Source organism: Pyrgilauda ruficollis, unplaced genomic scaffold (assembly GCF_017590135.1).
Source record: "Pyrgilauda ruficollis isolate IOZ18807 unplaced genomic scaffold, ASM1759013v1 scaffold54, whole genome shotgun sequence".
NCBI classification, from domain to species: Eukaryota; Metazoa; Chordata; class Aves; order Passeriformes; family Passeridae; genus Pyrgilauda; species Pyrgilauda ruficollis.
Window position 1 is genome coordinate 1,137,625 of NW_024527044.1, and position 22,090 is coordinate 1,159,714.

At 40.9% G+C, this 22,090-nt stretch overlaps 1 protein-coding gene across 9 annotated transcripts in view; it reads right to left on the bottom strand.

Moving 5' to 3' along the window:
- The window catches only part of PUM2 (pumilio RNA binding family member 2), a 66,699-nt gene extending 50,400 nt beyond the window's left edge, over positions 1–16,299 (bottom strand). For 7 of the 9 annotated variants that reach the window (XM_041480813.1, XM_041480812.1, XM_041480810.1 and 4 more), the window contains exon 1: positions 16,066–16,299. The gene's annotated coding sequence lies outside the window, so the exon portion shown is untranslated. Of the gene's footprint in view, positions 1–3,373; positions 3,393–16,065 lie in introns of those variants that run through there. The other 2 variants (XM_041480816.1, XM_041480809.1) reach the window with 2 other exon arrangements.
- Positions 16,300–22,090: the final 5,791 nt, after the last annotated feature.

Here is a 22,090-nt window from a genome sequence, read left to right on the forward strand (position 1 = left end):
AAAGTAATTCCAAAAAAACTGGCTGACTGGTCCTCTACTGCTCAGAAATCAAATTGAAGAACTATTTTTCATACAAGAATTTTTTTTCATACAGGTTTAATCATCAGTATGAAATAGTTTAGGTACAAATCCCATGTAGTTTGGTGAGACTCTTCACCTGTCTTTGCTGCACACATTATTCTGCAACTCCCACTCCCATGATCCTTCACAAATATATCAGAAACAAAAAAGGAAGACACTAAATATATTCAGAAACTTGAAAACAAAGCTGCGAAATGAAATATGAGTTGCAGTTTCTGTCTAAACATGCTTAATTTAATTGGCGCCGATTACTTTTATGCATATGACTAAACTCTTTTTTCCCTAATTTTAAATATCTACATTTCTTGTTAAGCTGGTTAGTCAGCATCCCCTTTCTAATAGCAGTAGCAAGTGCTACAAGTGGTGTAACAGAAGTTTAGAGGAATTTAAGAGCCAAATTTCTAACCATTATTATCCTGTTCTACACAGAAAGGCTTTGTGAGTGAGTAGTGACAATCCAGCTGCTTCTATATAGAAGCGTGACATTAATTTGATGTACTGCTGTTTTGAGATGCCAGCTTTCATTACTTCGTTTGCACTCATTCAGAAACTTTATTTAGTAAACTAAAAAACTTTAAAAAAAACTTTTGAGTGCTTTCTAGGCAATATACTATAAAAAAAAGGCTTAAAACTTTGCCTTTCTGAAGATGAAAACTGTATAAACCCTAAAGATATCTACACACAAGCAGGAACTAGGCACAATTTATCTCGCTGTATTTTGTAATGATTAATGAAACATAGCTTTCATTCTAACACAGTCAACAAGCTTGTCTTAAATGTGTTAACAAGAACTGGAACACCGGAATCCACAGGCCTCAAATCAAGTAAAATTTCTATAAATTAGTTTTCTACATTTTAATCGATATTCTTTTTGCTGATGTGTTTTCTTTAGAAATCTCATCTATCTTCACTTTTCTGTTTATTACCAAGAAACCTGAAAGAGAACATCTCCCCTACACAAATGTCTGAAAAGTAAAAAAAAACAAACCCCAGACTTTAAATTTCTGTTTGACAAATTATGGGGTTTTAACACCATCTTAATGTGATCCTAAGGAATCCCATGGCACATAACTCATTTATACATAGTATCATTTATATGAAGAAAATTATTTCATATGTGTGTACATACACATGGACACCACACCTATTAAAAATGGGGCTGAAGAAAATTCCAGAAGTCACTCTAACAGAATTTCCAGGAAACAGTTTTGTTTTGTGTTATTATAGAGCTGATACCACAAACATTCCTCCCATCCCCAGGAACTGATAAGTAACAATCCCCTTCTTCAGAGCATTTACTTTCATTTTGTTTCAACCAGAATGTGGAATAGTCATTTGCCACACAAAATATTAATTTCTCAAGGATTTAGTTTTCAGTAACACTACATGGAAAAACTGAAGTTCTCCCAGTAATTCTGCTCAGAAGTTTACAGCATCATGAATTCTTCTCCCTCATGACCCAGTACCATTTAAACAAGCTGTTGGCCTTTTGGTTTTGCTTTTTATTCCCCTCCTGAGCAGGCAAGAATAAAGTAGGTGATACCAACACAGTCTGATCTTCTCAAAGTGGGTGCTACAACAAAACTACCTAGTTATTCTGCAATGAACTGAATAGCTGATAGTACAAAAAACGAAACAAAAACAAAACAAACAACAACAACAAAACCCCAAACAAGCAAACAAAAAATTTGGAATTTTTAGACTCCTCATTCCACTACAAATAACTAGCTTTTGCAAAGAAAGGTGCTGACACAACACACAACTTCTCTTTATCGCCAGCATAAAATAACAGTGAAAAACCCCAAGGTTTCAAGTATATGTCGGCCTGCTTCAAAATCCACCTTGAATTTTTTTGTGCTTTTAAACTCTGCACAACTTCAAGGAGAGCCAGGGAATGGTAAAACTTACTTCTTTTAGTGTATTTTTTTAGTTCCTTCCTTGCTACAGGGAAGCATATGTGTTTTCTACTTATCTGTCTACAGCAGGTGAACGGACATCTAAAGAAATTCCTGTTATCAATGATTTCAGCTGTTTTCTAAGGATGTTCTCTTTGGACAACATGCATTTAAACAGCCCGTAGATTTCTACAATTGCCTAAAAGCTGGAAAAACTAGCCAACTCTAAAAAAACACAACTAGAGAATACTTTTAAGTCATTAAGTGTCACTTCTAATTCACTAAGAGTTGCAGCCTAGCTTTGGACATTAATATCTCATTAAGTGCTGGCTAGCAAAGTCCTCCAAAAGAAGTAAAATACAGTCTAAAATAACACCAAAGACTTTATCCCAACAACACTAAACAAAAGTAAAAAAATAAAATTAAGCAGTCTATTTAGAATTGAAATTGAAGCAACAAAAGCTTTTTAACAAAAAATAGTTCAAAGATTGCTATTGATACATCTGTGCTTCAATAGATTTAAAGCCAAATACTTCAACTTTTTCATTTAAGAAGCCAAAAATTTAAGAGCGGTTACATGTAAAAGCTGCTATCAGTACATGAACAGGCACAGTACAAAGGGCAGGCAAAAGCAGAAATTGTGAACAGAAACAACCCACATTTCAATTACCATCTAAAAAAATACCACATGGTCATTTTATGAGCAAAATCTCTGGTTAGATGTCTAAATTCCAGGTTATTCATCTTCACACAAAATAAAGTATTCCCTGAAATCATTTACCCAACTACATGCTTCCCTTCACTACTTATCCACTTTGCTTTTCTCTTCATCCTTACACTGAAGAGAAAAAAGCTTTCACATAACTCTTCAAAAAGACACACAAGGGCCTTCTTTACCCTGACTTTAATGTAACTGGTACCAAGTCAAGGTAGTTCAGAAAGCTAAATGCTCCTCTGTGCAATACAACAGTGTCATATTTTCAAAACCACCAATTTTAAATCACATTTAAAAAAAGGCAAACAGCATTCTAAATCTACAGATAAGAACTTAGATTAAGCAAAAGAACTAACAGTAACCCATATTTATTTTCTTGACCCCGAATAATGTAAGGAAATGCATAAGAACTTATATAGATTAAGCAAAAGAACTAACAGCAACCCATATTTTTTATTTTCTTGACCCCGAATAATGTAAGGAAATGCATAAGAACTTATCAAGAAATTTGCTGCAAATGCAAAAGGCTTGAAAGCCTATATGCAGCCTTTTTTAGCCTTTTAGCCAAGACACCTGGATGTCATGCAAAGCTAGAATGCCTAATGCCAGTTTTAACTTTAGGTCAAAATTCCACAACTACACAATAACCATGTTTAGAACAAGACCTCACTCACAATCTCACCTAGAACCTGGAGCACATGGGAACGGCTCCATACTCCACCAGCTCCAGCTGGCTCCATACACCACCAGCTCAGGTCTCTGGTTCCCACTCTAGTGCTCCAAGGCTGCTCCCAGCCCACACTCGCTCTGGAAGCAGCACTACTGCTCAGGTTTATGCTGCTGTTAGTAATTCCTCACAGACCTGAATGGATTCTGTGCAGAGCCACTGCTGCACAAGCACACACCATAGTTTATCTATATGTAAGTAAGATAATGCACAGTTGACCACATGCCATTTGTTTGCTGTAATATCAAACCAGGCTCTCCCTATGCTAATTACTGAATAAGCACTAAAGTATGAAGGACTCTGCTTCAAAGAACTCTAAGTGTAAGACATTACAAAGACTGATACAACAAGAAAGTAAATTGGTAAAGTGAGAATAAAGCAGTCATTCACATGAAAACATATGACAATGCTTGCCAGGTATTTGGAGACGTCAAGGCAGGTGGAACTAAAAAGGAGTATGTTGGACAGCACAAGGACACTGGTGAAAATATTTAATAAAGGCACAGCTAACACAAAGTCCACGTGCAGGAGGTAGCAGCTCACCACTTGACACTACATGAGACAATATGCAGTGAGGGGGAACTGGTCAAGCTCCTCACTGGCTGAAACCATCACCTGCAGTTTGAAATGCTGCTGAAAAGGTCAGAAACCATGCAGACACACAGAAACAGCAAATGTGACTGGAAGGAGTGATTAAGAAAAAGTCTCTAAAGAATACAAGTCACACAGAACAAACTTGCCTGCACAGTCAGGTGACTGCAATAACTCTCCTTTTCCCTGCCCTGATGACAGTTCACATTAAGCTGCCTATTCCATGCACTACATACTGGAAAATACTAAAAATACAACCCAAGTATCTGCAAAATTCAGTGCTGTAATTTTCTTCTCTCTATGCTTTTTTTTCAGTCCAATTACATGAAACCACATTGCAACACATCACAAAATATTCCTTTTTCAGCCGCTTCAAATCAAAGAGAGGGGAAAGACAGACATATTTCCTCTTTCCAGTTATGTCTGCTATCAAAACTGACAGTCACTAGCAGACAGGCAATAAGGTGATATCTCACTAAACAAGTTGCAAAACATTTAATATTTTTAACAGAAAAAAAGGCCCAACCTTAGAATTCACTTGAAAAACTCAACAGTATTTGCCCCATCTCATACAGCACTACTATGACAGAAAAATCTCACCAGGAACTTATTCAATAAGATATTTTAACAGGGAACAGATTTTCCAAAACAGGAATCAAATTCTCTCCCCCTCAGCTCTCCTCTAGGCACAACGGAAAATCCTGCCAGTCTAAGATTTCTTTTCCTAGTTTGTGAGGCTTGAAAAGTTTTAGTTATTTGCAAGTTTGAGAAGCTGCTTAAATCATGCATTCAACAACCATAATCAGGGTTTCTAGTTTGGTGGAACTAAATAATACTGGAACTAATTGACGACAATGGCAAACTCAAAATTAAACCAGAGCAAGCCCAAGCACAGAAAGATAATACTTACAAGAAAAGTTTTTAGAGAACTTGTTGCTTGCAGAAACAGAAATAAATTATATTCAGAACAGCTTCAGAGGGATGTTAACTTTACAGAGAGAACAACCCCATCAATCAGCTAAGATAAAATTTGAGCTACCACAATGAAAAACTAACAAAGTATTTATGTGTTGTATAGGTGACTAACGCTTGAAAAAGTCTTAAAAATCTGTTGATGAAAATTAGTTTGAAATCACTTTAAAATAGTTATATTTCACAACTACACTTTTAAGCTGAAGTAAAAGTTGCAAACAAAGATAGGAAATTAAAAAATGGACTGCAAGCATATTTAGATTTCTAGGGACAATTTTAAGTAAAATCTATAAAAGGAAGAACTAATGATTGAGGAAATGCAATTCCCACAGTAAGGTCAGGAAACAGATTATGTTGTTCTCAATTTGAATGAAGAGATTATGTTCATTGTTTCAAGGGACGGCTACATGACTGTGAGGTCTCATATGGGAAAATGATTTCTCAATTTCTATTGCACAAACATATTAGTCTATCTTATTTGAACAACAAACAAAATAATCTTATTAAAACCAAGGCAGAATTTGTGCTAGGAATTGTCCATTCCATCCTGTTAAGTATTTGCACATTTTGCTTGTTTAATAGCATCTATACATTTTCTCATGCCTATATTAGTTCTAACAGACCCCCACGGAAGTCAGGATGGATACTTGCAAATACTGAAACATACAGCCTCTTTTCCAGACCACAAGAGTGCCAAAAAGCTCTTGAACTCACTAAGACTCTTTCCTTTGTTCTCCCCTCTTCCCCTCCAAGGAAGGGTTTTCCTTTGTTATAGCAGCTACTCACAAAACTTTGAGATGTTTGTCAATTCTAACACAAATGAGTTGCAGCAACTGCAGCTCACTTGAAACTTTACCCAAAGACACAATTTATGTTCTTTTGTTTATTGCACCACTACCCTTTGGATTTTTGGAAAAGGCTGCAACAGCCAAAGCTTTTCTCTGTCAGTCTCGCTTATCAACTCTTGCTTCTTCAAAAGCAAGACGCAAAGCCACCCAGGTCATGTTGAAATTCACAACCTAAAATATTTAGATTAAACTAATCAAGTGTTTAACTACCTTTGCCATGGAGTTGACCTAGGAAAAGACAGGACAAATAGCCTGAGCAGTATCACACTGCTGTAGCTGCTTTCTTCAGCATGTGGGAACAACATCTGCAAGTAGTCCAACATCCTAGAAAATATATCCTGACTTAACCAAAAACTTCTTCTCTGTAACTCCAAATATTACATACTGATTGATGATCACTAAGCCTTTCTATCCCTGACAATTCTTCATTCCTGAAATGATGTGAATTAATGACAAACAGATCACTAACCTATCTGCAGCCCCATGGAGATGTGAATGAAAGGATGCCACAGCACACAGCAGTCTTCCTCAAATGCTCTGCTACCAGAGACTGAAATGCTTTTTTGATGTTGACGGAAAGAAAAAAATGTCAAAACCTCAAGTGAAATAGTTTTCGTAATTAGTTTGTTATCCTTTATAACTCTTTTCATTATTAAATATTTTAAAGACTAATGAGAGTCAAGGATGATTATCTCTAAATTAAGGAGTTTATACTTAACCTTGTCAGTGACTGGATGGTCACTACTGTTTTAATATGGAAGGTGACAATGGTGGCGTCCTCACTCAAATTAATGGTGCTGGCTCTGACATCTTGTACTGAGGAGTTCTGCACGCACTTCTATTCAACTGAGTGTCCAAAGATTTTTGGCTACCACCTCTCATGTAAAGCACGCTCCTCTAGTCTCTGCCCTCTTCTATGCTGCAAATTATTGTTTAGAGACTCCCCCTCTGCCTGCAAAGTAGCTCAAGTCTCCGAAGTGCTGGCCATTAGTAAGTGCTGTCCACCACTTCAATTTTTATTGCTGCAGCTAAAGCAGATATAGGAGAACACATCAGACTGAGAATACTAACAACTGGCCTGTTTCTGTGCCTCTTATGTTGAAATGTTCTGTAAGACGATGTTAGTTCTGAGCCAGTGGTTGGTTAATTTGGACACCAATGTGTCATGTGTACACTTAGCAAAAGAATTTTCCATTTCAACCAGCTTGTGGTGTGTGTGAACTTCCTGCTCTTCTCTTAAATGTCTGTGCCACCTGAAGTTCTTTCATTAGTCTTGGTAATTTCCAAATTAGTCTTGGTAATTTCCAAATTAGGGTACACTAAGCCTCAATACTACCAAGGATCTCCAGGATAACCCACTTGATCTTTCTCTGGGCTATCAAAGGCCTCCAATGCTACTGTGAATTAACTTATAATAGAATATTTCAACTGGAAGGAATAATCTAATCCAACTACTCGATCACTTCAGGGCTGACCAAAAGTTAAAGCATCTTATTAATGGCATGAACTGCCTTCCAACTATTGACACTTCAGTGATAATTCCCACAGTTCAGCCCTCAATAACCCTTTATCAGGGACACTGACAAGTAATTCCTCAGTTTTTAACCACAGTAAAAATTAAATATCCTAGCAGACAAGTAATTATCGTTACTAAAGACACTGTCTGCCTTATGTTCAGCTATTTTGAAGATATTTCAGATGGCTTTCAAAAGACCAAGATAATGTTTCACTAGTCTTCCCGGGAATTCACTTTTTGTAGTTAATGAAGTGTATTTATCAACTTCTTATTCTCCTACAGAGATGCTTTAGCACTTTAACTAATTTGAAGATTCTTCCCAATCCATTAGTGACTCCAGCCAAGTTGATCTGTTTGTTTTATGGCTCGCAACAACAACTCTTTCAACTGACTTCTATGTATCACCCAGTGTCAGCCAAAAAGTATCAGGTACCTTCTGGTATGAAAGTGGCTCATGGGACTTGCAGACGACCATCCCTGTGGAATCCTCTGAATCCTTCCCCCTCAGGAAAATACCCAGAGCATTGCCTTGGGGAGACTTAACACAGAGTTTTCCCCACCTAGGTGGACAGAAAGGACTCCTCCCCCATGGACTCTAGCTAAACACTGATTCATCACAGCTCCTTTCCATGTGTGTTCCAACTTCCCCTGGTCTCTCCTCTCCCTGTTTCCTCACTGGTTGTGGTACCCCTGGTGGCCAGCCCAGTCTTTCCTGTAAGCCAATGCCCTTTGCCCTGCCCTGCGTACTGTCCCTGTGCCCTCCCCTACTTAACCTTCTGCACAGCACGTGGTCTTGTCTTTGTCCCTGGTCCCTTTGGCGCAGTGGATGCAATAAACCTTTGCTGGAATACACCATACAAAGATCCTTCCAGTCTCTCCCTCGCTGAGCTACCTGTGGTGTGTGTGTGTGCATGGACGTGAAAAATGGCTGCTCTCGTGGCCTTACTCTGAGCAGATTCTGAAGGAGCCGCTTCAAAGAAGGCTGCAGCACCCTGCCATGCTGCAACATATCCCTGGGAAACTGGATGGAGCACAATGCTGGGGAGAAGTTCTTGGGGTTTTGGTGGAGAGATGGGGTTGCTTAGCCTGGAGAAGAGAAGGCTCTGAGGAGACCTTAGTGCAGCTTCCAGTACTCAGAGGGGTTATAGGAAAGCTGGACCGAGGCATGGAGGGATAGGGTAAGGGTAAATGGCTTTAAACTGGCAGAGGGCAGGTTTATAGGAGGTATTTGGAAGCAATGAGGATGGTGAGGCAGTGCTGGCATCAGCTGCCCAGAGAAGCTGTGGCTGCCCTATCCTTGGAAATGTTAGAGGCCAGGCTGGATGGGATTTTGAGCAACCTGATCTAGGGGAATGTGATCCTGCCCATGGCGGGGTGGGCAGGTTGCAACTGGATCATCTTTAAGGTCCCTTCCAACCCAAACCATTCAGTGATTCTTTGAACATCAGACATCACAAGATGTTTATCTACTATATTTGCTTCTATTTGCTTTCTTTCCATTTTTTTCTTTGAACGCAAAAAAAATGTCTGTTTTTAATATATTAACCTACACAGTCTGTGCAGTAGACACAGAACATAATCCCAGCTAAACTCTTTCCACTGGTTGTATAAATACAGATTTTAGAAAACCCATTTCTTTGGTACATCTAACTCTACAGTTTTCAAAAACAAAACCCCCAAAAATAAAACCAAACAACCCCCCCCAAAACCAAAAACACATCCAACAAAACAGTAACCTCCATCTTAACTAAATCCCAAAGAACACTGGTACACAGAACTCAAATCAAAGAATTGAAATGGAGAAGTCCCCTGATCTGTCCTTGATTTCTGCTGGTTTATATTGCTACTGAAGAATGAGAGCAAATGAGTCAAAAAACAGCACAACAGTAAGATGATGATGACAGTAAGCTGAAAACTACTATTCCCACATGGATAATGCACACTGAAGAGCAGCTTCACCCTCACCACGTCTTCATAATGCACAGAACCATTGAAGCACTTCAGAAATTAAGAGCAGTTCCTCTGCATGACCCATTCAAGTGGCCAGAAAACACATACGAGGCTCATGACATTCACCTGCAAGAGGAATCCAGAAGTATTTGGATGGATGTAACTGAACTAAACAAAGCTTCTGATAAAGGCATGGCTCTGATCACTGGGGATGGAAAGCTAATGGCAGAAGGCAGATACAACTGCTATTCAGCACTTACTTATCTGTGATTATTTTAACTACACAACATATCAGCCTTGAGAAATGCTAGTGAAAATCAGCACCATTACCTGTGCAACTTCCACTAGCGAGGAAAACTCATCATTTTCATTCTCAGGAAGTGTATCCGAATGGACAAATAAAATACTGTCATATTTTCGATTTTAAAAACTGCTTTACAGTTTCTGCACAAGTAATAAAGAATGTGACACAGCATGAAGCAGGACATCAGGTAAACGGTTTTCTATTTTGCTATTCAGGTCAATATAAGAGAAAGAAAATAGCAAAAAGGAAAACAAGAAACAAAATGCCAAAAGAAATTAAAGAATGAGAAAGAACAGGCGAAGAAGAATATGAAGTATACAACAGGCATTCCTGCTTGTAAGGTCAGCAAATTTTGTTTATTTACATTTGCTCTTATATGTACTACATTTTTTGAGTACAGTGTCTATGTCCTTGGGCTTGGGAAGGTGCAAGAAGTTCCTTGTGGACCTGAACTGTGGCACACTACCAGAATCCTGGGGGAGAAAGCAATTCCTACCTTCAAAACCAAACAAAAGTTTCTTTTAAAAACTTGGGAGGCTGTATCAAACATTTGAGGACAAAAGGCTTAAAACTGGATTTTGTTTTTCTTCTAGGTTACCATATGGAAAAGGAGAGTTACGTTTGAATCTACACTTAATTCTATTTCACCTGAATAAAACATTCTTATCTCTAAGTGTAACAACTAAGACTCAGTACTAAATGCATATTACTTCTCATAAAGCCTACCAGGAGAGAGTACCTTTTCAAACTGAACCAATTGCTTTGCATAAATTCAAAACTAATTATTTTATCATATTCTTATAAAAAACAGGCACTCAGAGAAATATGATATGCTTATGCAAATTTTAAAAATGGTTCCAACTGAACATTTCAAAATTATTTTATGCAGTTTAATGTATAACTGCTTTAACAAAATGAATGGTAAGTTTTAGGTTGTATTATTACAGCATTGAAAAATCAGCTTAATTCACACATATTATTCTTAAAGATGTGGATTTGACATCTTTAAGAATAATATTTTACTGTTTCAATGAAAAACAAACCTATGACCTACTGGTTGACTTATATGAACGCCATCTCCTGTGGGCCAGCAGGGCTTGCCAGACACACCTGCCCTCCAGCCTGCTGCTGGAAGAAATTCCAACAGTGGCATGGAGGACATCCACTGAGGGATACCTGGATACTGGAAGCACCTGACACCACAGTTACAGAGAAGGTGTGAGGAGTGTTTCCACCTGAATTGGGCCCTGATGTTACTGCAGCTACTACTCCAGGTGGGGCAACCCCTACTCCAACCCCACTGGCTTCCACACCAATGCATCATTCCTCTGATCTCCAGCCAGGACACTTCATCCATGCCTAGGAGGACCCAAGATATGCTCCACATAAAAAGCTAAAAAGAAAAACTTTTAACAACAAAAAAGGCTCTCCTACATATCTTTAAATATATAGCTCTTATAATTAGGACTGGGGAAAAAAAAAAAAAAGAAGTCCAAGCAATACAAGAACAATATTTACTGGGAACTATGTTTACTGATTTAAACTTTAAATCTTAAATGCCACTGCAAAACTAGGACTCTACAAGAAAAAAAAGCACCACAGAGGTTTTTACAAAATAGTATATTAAAATGATAGAGCTCCATACATTATAAATGCTTGCCCACGTATTTCCTTGCTAAAAAAATCAAAATACAATTTTCAATCACAAAGGCAGCAGTTTCTTTTACATTATTACTCAGCATGATGTGTAAAACCACTAATTCTGTTATACTGCTATGTCTGATTCTATAATTAGGGGACTATGTATCAAAGTAGCACAGAAAACTAACTTTTCAATGGGAACCACATCTCACTTTTACACCCCAGCCTCAATTGTTCTTTCAAATGTGTTAAGCCACACGACATTCTAACACAGTAACTGACATTAAACGTCTCTAACCCACATAACAGTACATGTGGGGGTCTTCACAAAACAAAAATTTCAGACTCAGATTAAAATTAAATTCATCAGCTCACTTGTGAAACATTTAAGACTTGACTTAAAGGAATTAAAAATGACAACAGCAAAACACTCTGGTATTGACAAAATCCTCTCAGGAAAAAACACCTGTCCCTGCCTGAATACCCACACTTAATGATCTCCACACATTCCTTATCTATCATAACTGATGTATTATCAGCCTTGTAGCAGTATGTGAATGGACATGAATAAAGCACAAAATACCACCTACAATCTAAAATAAGTACTTCTTAAGGGAAGAAAAAATATTCAAGTCTAAGAAATGTCTTATTTTTCATGCTAAAGAAAGGTGGCAAGTCCAATTAAAATCTAACATATGTGGATATTTATAATCAGACTACAACACTTAGATCTCAAATATAGACAAAATAAACCATTCCTTTAATCCCTCTACACGGTTCTACCTTATTCACTGAGTCTTACAGACTACCAAATGCAGCATCTTCAAGGAAAAATATAATATATAGACAGTTATATGGTAGGAGTATTTTTTTTTTAATCTTGAACAATCTTGGTTTTGTGAGTAATGCAAGATCTAAAGCTACTTTGTCTTATCAATAAAGTAGATATTTGCTTATTGTCAAAATACTGTAGTAACATGACTTTTGCAGCTTCTTCAGACTATGTGATTAACTCATCACTGTACCATGCCAGAACTAAAATTTAAGCATTATATATCAAAGAGAAGACAAATAGAATATACTTGAAATATGAGTCAAGCTAGACTCCTTATTTTTAGATCAGCTACACAAAGTCATTTCCAGTAAGTCCAGCTTTGTATTTAATCAATACACACATGTGAAGAGCTACAGAACTCAATGCAGCTTTTAAAAACTCACTTCCTTTTTGAAGAGATTTACGATCTAATTCTACATGAAACTTTGTATTAGCCATGCAAAATGACCATATGACTAGTTCAATCTATCACCCAAAATTCTTCCTAAAAAAACATGGATGAAATCTAAGAGCAAAGTTATGAACATATAGATTTGACATGACTCTACTTACTTCCACTAGGATTAACATACTAAAAGCATTATATGGAAAGACAGACAACTAGGCCTATTACCTGTAACTGAGATTTCTGCCAACACCTCAGTGAAGCAAGAGGTAACCTATCCTGGAGTTGTACCAAAAAAATAAATTAAAAATAATCACAACTACAAAATGTAAACCAGCTTACTTAGTCCTAGGTACACAAATATTTGGTGTCAAAAAATAAGCCTGCCTAGAAAGGTTGCAGATTTGTTTTTAGCACAGCCTGCAGAGGACAGCAGATCATATCACCACTCAAGTTTAGTGCAAAGAGATGCATATTCAGAGAAATGGCAAAAAAGTCAAATGTGGCTTATTACTGAGATGCTTTTGCTATGGAGTTAGGCATTGCCTTCTTAACTCCTAAGATGGTTGTCATAACCTCCTCAGATGTATTTCTTCTACATAGCTACAAATGCTCTTAAATAACCATGTTTAGAAAAAGTATCTGTTAAGCAATAATGAAATATAATCTTTAGAGATAAGTGGTCTTTATTTGTAAGCTAAACACTTCACATATCAGCTCTTGTATACCATTCTAAAAGCCAGAGCAGGTACTCTGAGTGAGATCCAAACTAAATCTTTCTGTAAACTTTCAGCATGCAAGCCACTGTATAAATTCTATATAACTTGTTTGAAATGACACTGAAGCAGCTAGAATCCAATCCTTGACATGCTTTGATGTAATTTAAAATGCTTTTCCACTATATGACTGTGAAGTGCCTCCAACTTCATTACTTAGCAACACTACACAATTAGTGTTATTTGTTACAGGAACTTTTAAAGGAAAGATTTCTTTTCTCATTGCCAAGACAAAGGCCTGGGCACTGGCTTATGGGGAATAAGCAAGACAACAGCTATGTTATGGGTGGGGAAATCCCAATTAAATGAGGCAAACATTTTTAGCTAAATTACTCAAAAGAGAAAGGAGACTGATAACTTTCTTACATACCTACACTTTTGATACACATCATGAGTAGAATTTATACATCATGTCTACTTTCTTATATTGTTTCTTCTGTAGAGTTTCTACCAAACTTTTTAAAAAGAAAATACAATGTATTAACACTCATTTTTACAGGAGATTTTCAAGAAAGAATTTAACATGCAAGAGAATTGAGGTTTCTTCTCAGTGCAATAGACAGTTGATTTTCATATAATTCCACATTCAAAAAAAAAAAAAAAAAGGCAGGAAGACATACAAGCAGGAATTCAAACCCCCTACTGGCTTACTTGCCTCTGTGTATAAAATCTTGGTCTAATAATTTGGGGATTTTGGAAACCACTGTACAAAGAAAGAGATTAAATTATCAAGGAGAATGCTTCTACACATGCTGATTATTCAGTGCACACTCAAATATCACTAAAAGAAGGAGAAGGAGGCAATATCTAAAAGTGAACTAGAAAGTGCTGTTTAAAAATCAGATCTAGTTCACAGTTTGAACAAGTTGACGTTCTGTTAACACACTTGCCCTAAACATCTGCAACATCTGGCCCACCAAGAACACTGCAGAGAAACACCCAAGGAAAACAGCTACATAAAGCCTCCAGTGTACTTTGCAATCCACTCTAAGATTTAATATAAACTGTCATAACAAGAGGCATCTTCTCATAAAAAGACAGGCAAGCCCAGCTCTTCCAGCCAACTGCTTGCACTGTTAGCTCAATCACGATACCAAATACAATTACAATTGCCTCAGCACTGTGCCAACATCCCTAACACAGAAGATTTATTACTACAGAGTGATACTACAGGAAAAAAATAAAAACAAACTATTGTTATTAATTCAGAAAAAAAGAGTATTCAAATAACATGGACTTTCCTATGCACAATGTCCACATAATAAACTGCAGAATGTGCATTATCAAGCAGTTTCTCACATGCATTTGCCTACTAACCGTTCTGCCGGGCCAAATTCCATATTTTCAACTCTGAATACTTCAGAAATCTGTCAGGTGATTTGGTGTCATTTCCACCCATATAACCCAGACTACACCACCACTAAATTAGCATTTCCCTTCTAATGCGAGTTTCCTTCTCCCACTTCCCTAGCATATTTACACTCGGTTTGACACAGAGCTGTTGAGCAAAGCAGGCAACATTTCCCTCAGCTTCTCAACAAAACTGCGACTGTCGTTAACATCTGGTTTTAAACCTAGACGTGACTAAATATAACACAAAACTATGCTTTATGTGTAAAAATGGTAACATGGCTTAGTAGTTATATTTCAGATGCATTTATATCCTACATACCTTAAGAGCTACACCATCAGCTCATTGAAACTACGAAGGCCTGATCTCTCAGTGGAGATGCAACAAAGAGAAAGTAAAATAAACCTCAAAGTATTTTGTTAACATGCAGCATATGTAGGGAATATTAGGCGAATTAAGAGTTTTACTGATTCACATTGCTCATACACATCTAATTGCTCAGAAAAAAGCATCCCAAAATCAGGTGATAAGAAGCTCTTTATCACATCTCAAACACCCTGCACATTTTGGTATTAAGCCATCTTGCTACAAACTGTAAACTAGAAGAATATAAACTGTCCCAAAAATATTTTCTCTCAAAGAAATAAGGATCTGACCTTAGGAAATACGAGAAAGAAAACAATGCCAAAACAAAACCCAAAAATCTTTGCACAATAACTGCCACGGAGATTAATCCCAAACTGTTCGCTGTACGCACGATCCACTCAGGACAGGAGGCATTTTCCTTAACTTTTTGTTTTTGTGGTCTGCACGGGCAGGTTCGAAGCAGAATCAAACCCTACCGCTTCATTGTGTGCCACCAGCTACCAAAGGCATTTGGCCTTCTCGCTGCACTCTCAGGAAGCGGTTATTATCTTTAAGAGCACGAAGAAAATAACACAAGTTTTTCGTACGTTCGAACAAAGCCCGTGTGATCCCAGCCACGCAATGGCCCGTGGGGTCCGAGCGCCGCCCCCGCCTCCGCTCCCCCCGAGCCGGAGCCCATTGCAGCCCCGGTGCTGCGTCCACCCCTCCCCTCCCTCTCCCCAAGTTCCTCCCCCGGGCACCGACCCGGCCCCGCACGCCCCGCCGGGCCGCGGTCGGCTCCCGCCGAGCCCCTCCGAGTGCACAATGCCGCCCCTCCCTCCCTCGCTCCCCCGGCGCCGCCGCCCCTCACGGCGCTCGCTCTGTCCCCACCTCGGCGCCGCTCCCGGGCGGACACAAAGGCGGCGAGGCCGCCGCGCAGGCCCCGCGCCGCCCGGTGACCTGCCACAACATGGCCCCCTCCCCCCTCCTCCTCCTCCTCCCCTCCCTCTCCCCTCCCTCGGCGCGCAGCCGAGCCCGCAGACAAAAGGGGGCTGGAGGAAGGGGGGCCCGCCCGCCCGCTCCGCCTGCCTGCGGCCTTCCCAGCGCGGCGCTGGCCCCGCGGGGGTACTCACGGGCTGGCTGGCGGCGATGGAGCCGGAGCGGCCGCTGGGACACGCCTGCCCGCCCGCCGGCCCCTTCCTCCTCCTCCTGCCGCTCCCGCTGGGCGCCGCTCCTTCCTGCCTCCCCTCCCGCCGGCCCGGGGCTCACAACAACATGGCGCGGAGGGACAGGGACAGCGAGAGCGCGGCTGAACCTCCCCGGCCGCTCCCCCCCGGCCGCCGCCGCCGGCGGCCCCCGGCCCCTTCCGCCGCGCATGCGCCGCCCGCCGCCCCTCAGCGCGGGCACCGCGGCAGGGGGATGTCCCCGTCCCTGCCCTTCCCGCCGCAAGACAGCGTTCGTGTGCGGCTGTGTGTGTCTGTGCTCGCTTTCACTTACTGCGTCCAGGTCTGGGCTCCTCAGTACAAGAACGACAAGGAACTTCTGGAGAGGGTCCAGCGGAGGCCACAAAGATGATGTGGGGTCGGGAGCATCTCCCGTATGAGAGGACACTGGGAGCTGGGCCTGTTTAGTTAAGAGAAAACAGAGGGGATTTCATTAATGCATATAAGTATGTCAAAGGCAGGTGCCAAGAGGATCACAGCATCATAGAATTTGCTGTGTTTGAAGGCACCCATCAGGATCAAGAAATGCAACTCCTGGCCCTGCACAGAACATTCCAAGAGTCACCATGTGCCTTAAAATAGTGTCCCAGTGCTTCTTGAACTCTCCTAGGCTTGGTGCTGTGACCGCTGTCCTGAGGAGCCTGTTCCAGTGTCCAGCCAACCTCTGGGTGAAACACCTTTTCCTGATAGGTAACCTGAACATCCCCTGACTCAGTTTAAAGCCACTCCCTTGGATCCTGTCACTGGTCACCAGACAGGACAGATTGCTGCTTGCCCCTCTGCTTCCCCTCATGAGGATGTTGAAGACTGAAGTGAGGTCTCCCCTCAGTCTCCTAAGAGTCACCATGTGCCTTAAAATAGTGTCCCAGTGCTTCTTGAACTCTCCTAGGCTTGGTGCTGTGACCGCTGTCCTGAGGAGCCTGTTCCAGTGTCCAGCCAACCTCTGGGTTAAACACCTTTTCCTGATAGGTAACCTGAACATCCCCTGACTCAGCTTAAAGCCACTCCCTTGGATCCTGTCACTGGTCACCAGAGAGGAGAGATTGCTGCTTGCCCCTCTGCTTCCCCTCATGAGGATGTTGAAGACTGAAGTGAGGTCTCCCCTCAGTCTCCTCCAGCCTGAAGTGGCTGGGTGGTGTCAGACTTTTAAGGGCTGCCCAGTGACAGGAGCAGTGGCAATGAACTAAAACACAAGAAGTTCCACCTCAACATGAGGAAGAACTGTACATTGAGGGTGGCAGAGCACTGGAAAAGGCTCCCCAGGGAGGCCATGAAATCTTCATCTCTGGAGACATTCCTGTGACCCTGCCTTGGCAGGGGCTGGACTAGATGATCTCCAGAGGTCCCTTCCAACCCTAACAGTTCTGTGATCCTGTGGTTTTAGGCCTTTCCAGAAGTGTGGTGGTGGGAGGTGCTGCCCACCTGAGGGCCTGGGAGACAGAGGGGGAGCAAAGGTCTGTTTGAGGGGTCCCCAGTGGTCCCTGGTGACTCCTGAGGTCCCCACATCACCCATGGGATGTGTGCTTGCATGTGTGTGTTGTATTTTTATTTAGTGTATCTCAGCAGTTACTAATTTATTAGTTAACTGCTGTGCTAATAGTTATTGTGTGGTGATTTTGGGCAAAGAGCCAATTATCCCTTTCCATTAGAGAGTTAAAGATGGCATCACTGGTACAGCAGGGAGGTGCTGTTGGTAAATACAGTTCTGGTGCTGGTAGGCATTACCAGCACTGCGTGTTGATAACCTCAACATGAGCATAAATTCTGCATATTCAGCAGCCCCTAGAAATTAGAGGGATCTCTGCATGTCAGTAACATTTTAAAACATGCATTTCACAAAAAAATCCTCTATTTGGCCTTTTTAGCTATTCTTCAAGAGACTGCTTAGAGAATGCTCCATTGCAGGAAACAGTGACAGATGCCATCCACAGATCAAACCTTCAGACAAAAGCTGGCTCTCGGTCCTGTGGGCACTGCACAGTCGCTGCTGCTGACCCGACCCCTCGCTGTGCGGGCAGGGAGGAGCCAGCCCTGCCTGTCGCAGTGACTCCAGGCGAGCTGGGCTGCAGGAATAGCACCTGTACTGGTGCTACTGCTGGCGCAGCAGTTGTGTGGATGAGATGTCTGTGACTACCAACTGTGTTCTTAAAAATAGAGATGTCTCAAAGGAGAAAATCCTCACTGTTTTCAGTATTTATAGACATGGTTAAGAACATAAAAGTTCCCAGCTCCTGATAAAGATAGAAACATTTCTGCAAGAAATGAAAATTATTTCTTGAGTCTAATACTAGTCAGCTAAATACTCAGATGTCTGCAGCCTGCTGCCACTCACGTGGCTAATCTCTGTGATCCCCAGTGTCCCATCCCTCTGCCACCTGGGGCTGTCTCCAGGGAGGCTGCAGGGCTGAAAAGCCAATTCCTGTGCTTACTGAGGAGGGAAGGCCCCTAAGTCACAGCCTCCCAGCCAGCCCTTCCCTTCATGCAGACCAGCTGGGACTGAAGGAAACCCTGTTATGCTCTTGGCATCCTGAACACTTACAGCAGCTGGTCTACATTACACCAGCTCTCCAGCTCTTACCCTTCTGGGGACCCTGTTTGTCCTCAAAAATTATAATCAGTGTTTGTATAAAGCATCAAATCTTCACAAAGAACTCAACGTGCATTTTATAATCATAAGCTTGAATGATTTCAACATCAATGTGCTTCTCAGTGTGCTTTTTCTCAGAAAAACCAACCTGATCATGAAACAGAAAAATGTTTAAGTGTAATCAGTTTGAGGTTTGATCTGATAAATATAATTATTTGATTATTTTCTAAAGTATCTTTTTTTTTAAAAAAAAGAACAATTCCACCACCACACATCTCACAATTCAGTAACGGCACTAAAGTTTTTGACTCACGCTAAAATAGTTCAAGAAATGCCTTTCTCTCTTACCTTTGTTCTGAGTGGAAACTTTAAAAATACTTAATGCTTTAGATGTTTTTACTTGCTATCAGTCCATTACAAAATGTTTTTTGTAGCTATTCCTCTTTTCAAGGATGCGTTAACAGCTGTCTGGGCACTGCCTACACTGCAGACATTTCAGATAAACTCCTTTAACAGAGTTATGCTTTCTTTTTTCTGTGAATAATATCCTCAATAAAAAAATACTAAACAGATGCACAGTTTAAGATGGTAGCCAAGGATATGAAAGCCTGGATGCTTTTGCCTTCCTCCACAGTCTCCTGACATCTTGGGTAAGGCACTCAACTGAGCAGCACTCACAGAAGCTGAAGGCTGCAGCCCTAACCACCCCTGCTCAGCTAGTGCCTAATCGTGAAGAGGTCTACATTCTCTAAAGCCACAAACTTCAGGACCTAAAACTCTGGACATAAACAGAATTTATCCTGCTGTGCCATGACATTCATGTCCCCCAGAAGTTTTGACAAACAGTGCTGTTGGATCTATCAGGGTAGCAAATAATTAACCTGTATTAATTAAAATGAAGGTATTCTGCCATGAAAATGAAACAACTAGATGTAGCAGACACTCTCAAACCATCTCCACAAAAAAAATAAAGGTCCCTGCAAAAGCTTGCACTCTATTTTAAACAGGGTGCGTGACATCCTTCACTCCCGGGATGAGGGAGAACCCAGATTTAATTCCTTTGCTCAAGACTTACAGGCATGACTTCCTTGGAAAGAGTCCCCAGATCAGCAACCTACTTTGGCTACCCTCTGCTGCAGCTGGTCTGTTCTGCAGGGAAGAAGTCCATATCTTCATCTCAGATCTTCTGCTTGCTGGCCTTGCAGTCAGAGAAGTATCAAGTTGTTTGGGTTGGAAGGGATTTAATGACCCTCTAGTCCAAACGCCAAGTCTAACTATTCCCTGTCTAATCCCCAGTCTCACTATCATCCTACATCTTAAGAGGAGCAGTCATGGATGTGTGAACCTTTGAGTTCTGTGAAACAACAGCTGCAGTCAACTACCTGCACTTCACTGAGGGACAGCCCTGCAGCTCGGGAGCCATTGGAGCTGTATGTCCAAGCTCCAGAGCAGGGCCTTGGAATGGTGGTTTACATCCTTAGCATGTCCCTTCTGAGCTACATCTTAGTAAAATATGATGATCTGGATGTATGTTTCATGCATTTGCAGGAGCAGATCCCATCCTGTTGTCATATTATTGCAAAAGTTCCATATTGTTGTCTCCTTATCACAAAAGTTTCATACCTTCTTGGCGTGTTCTCATGGGCAGCTCCTCAGAGCACTGACTCTCCCTTCCTCACCAAGCAGCCAGCTGCCTCCAGTTCCTCCTCAACCAGCCATCCCACTCTATTATAGCGCTCTTATTATTATTGGTTACTGCTGTGGCCTGTTAAAGTCAGGCCTGCTCCTAATCTTTGATAATTGGCCCAGCTGCAACTCCTTAGGGGTGAAATTACTTTCTGCACTATCTTTATTTTCTTATATTCTATCCCCTCACACCATCCTGAAGTTAACTTTCCCACATCACCACTGCATACCAAATCTAGGCGCCCAATGCATTGGGTTCTGCATTCCATTTTGTCAAGAGACTTAATTAATAAAATCAATGAGTTTGAAATATTACAGTCACTAGAGATGCTGCTAGATGCATTGCTGTAGGAATTTGTTTGTATTTCATGTTTTAGGCTGGCAGTGACCATAATACATAGGCAGATTTAGTGCAGTATGAACTCTGTCCCAGTGAGCCAAGGCTCCCCCTTGGCTAATCTGTAGCCAGAGCCTCAGAGAAACAGGCTTAGGAGCTGCAGACTCTTTTCACAGCGGGACTTTCTCATTCCTGCATCGTTTTGCCCCACCATTACTTCACAAGCACAGCCTTTCCCTGCCACAGCCATTCATGTGCTGAGTCAGGGCTGATCTTCTGTTCTATTGCTTTTGACCACTAACCTGTTCAGCCTCTGCAGCTTCTCCTTGTACTGATACTGTTGTCTGAATTCTCTCAATCTTCACAGCCTTTCTCAACCCCCTCTTCTGATATGGAAACATTTGATCCACATTATGCAACTGCATCCATTGTCTAGTTTTAATGTTTATAACTGCATGTTTTAAGCTTTTAATCCCATGTGTGGGAAGAACTCTTCTGAGTTAGTTATCCTTCAAATTTCCCATTTAACAAAAACTGTACAAAAAGGCCTTCCCCTAGTATTATTCCCATAAACCCGTTTGACAACAGCCAGCCTCTAAGTATGCTGAAAAGGCCAATCTGCTCAATTTCTCAAAATTGTGGTATTATTTCCATTTGTTTCCCCCTACCTGTATGTGCACCTGTAAATTTCTTCAAGGAAGACCACATAATCTGGATTTTTATGGACTAGATAGCAACTGGCATATCATACTGAACTAGTGCACATGAGTTTAGCAGCAACAGAAAATTCACAATTGTATCATCGTAAATTTTGTCACAAATCCCATTTTTTAATGACTCATTACTATACTACTGTTCTAAAATGCTGGCTTGCCATTCAGTTGCATACATGGCCATTGCGCCTGTAGACATTATTAGCAAGATAATAATTCTGCAAGAACAAGAACAAGATGTTTAAAAGAAATGCATGAGAGGAGGTGTCAGTGAGTGGCATGCACAGCCCTGCAGCACAGATCATCATGAATTTGTCCCAAGAAAGAAATATCTCTCCTGGAAATGTTTTGCTAAGTAAATCTGTGCTATAATGGTGGAGGAGACTTGTTTCTCTTGCAGGATGGCTTGGTCCCCGAGTCATTAATCCCCTCATAATGGCTGAGGTCTGAACAAACTTCATAAACATACCTCAGAGTCACAGCCACCAGAGCCTGCCATTGTAACACAACCAGAATCACTAATGGCATTACCTCACGTACATGGATGAATGTGAATAGCTGTGGAGAGCAAAGCCAGAAATAATGCCAGCTGGTTTTTATATTCACATTCAC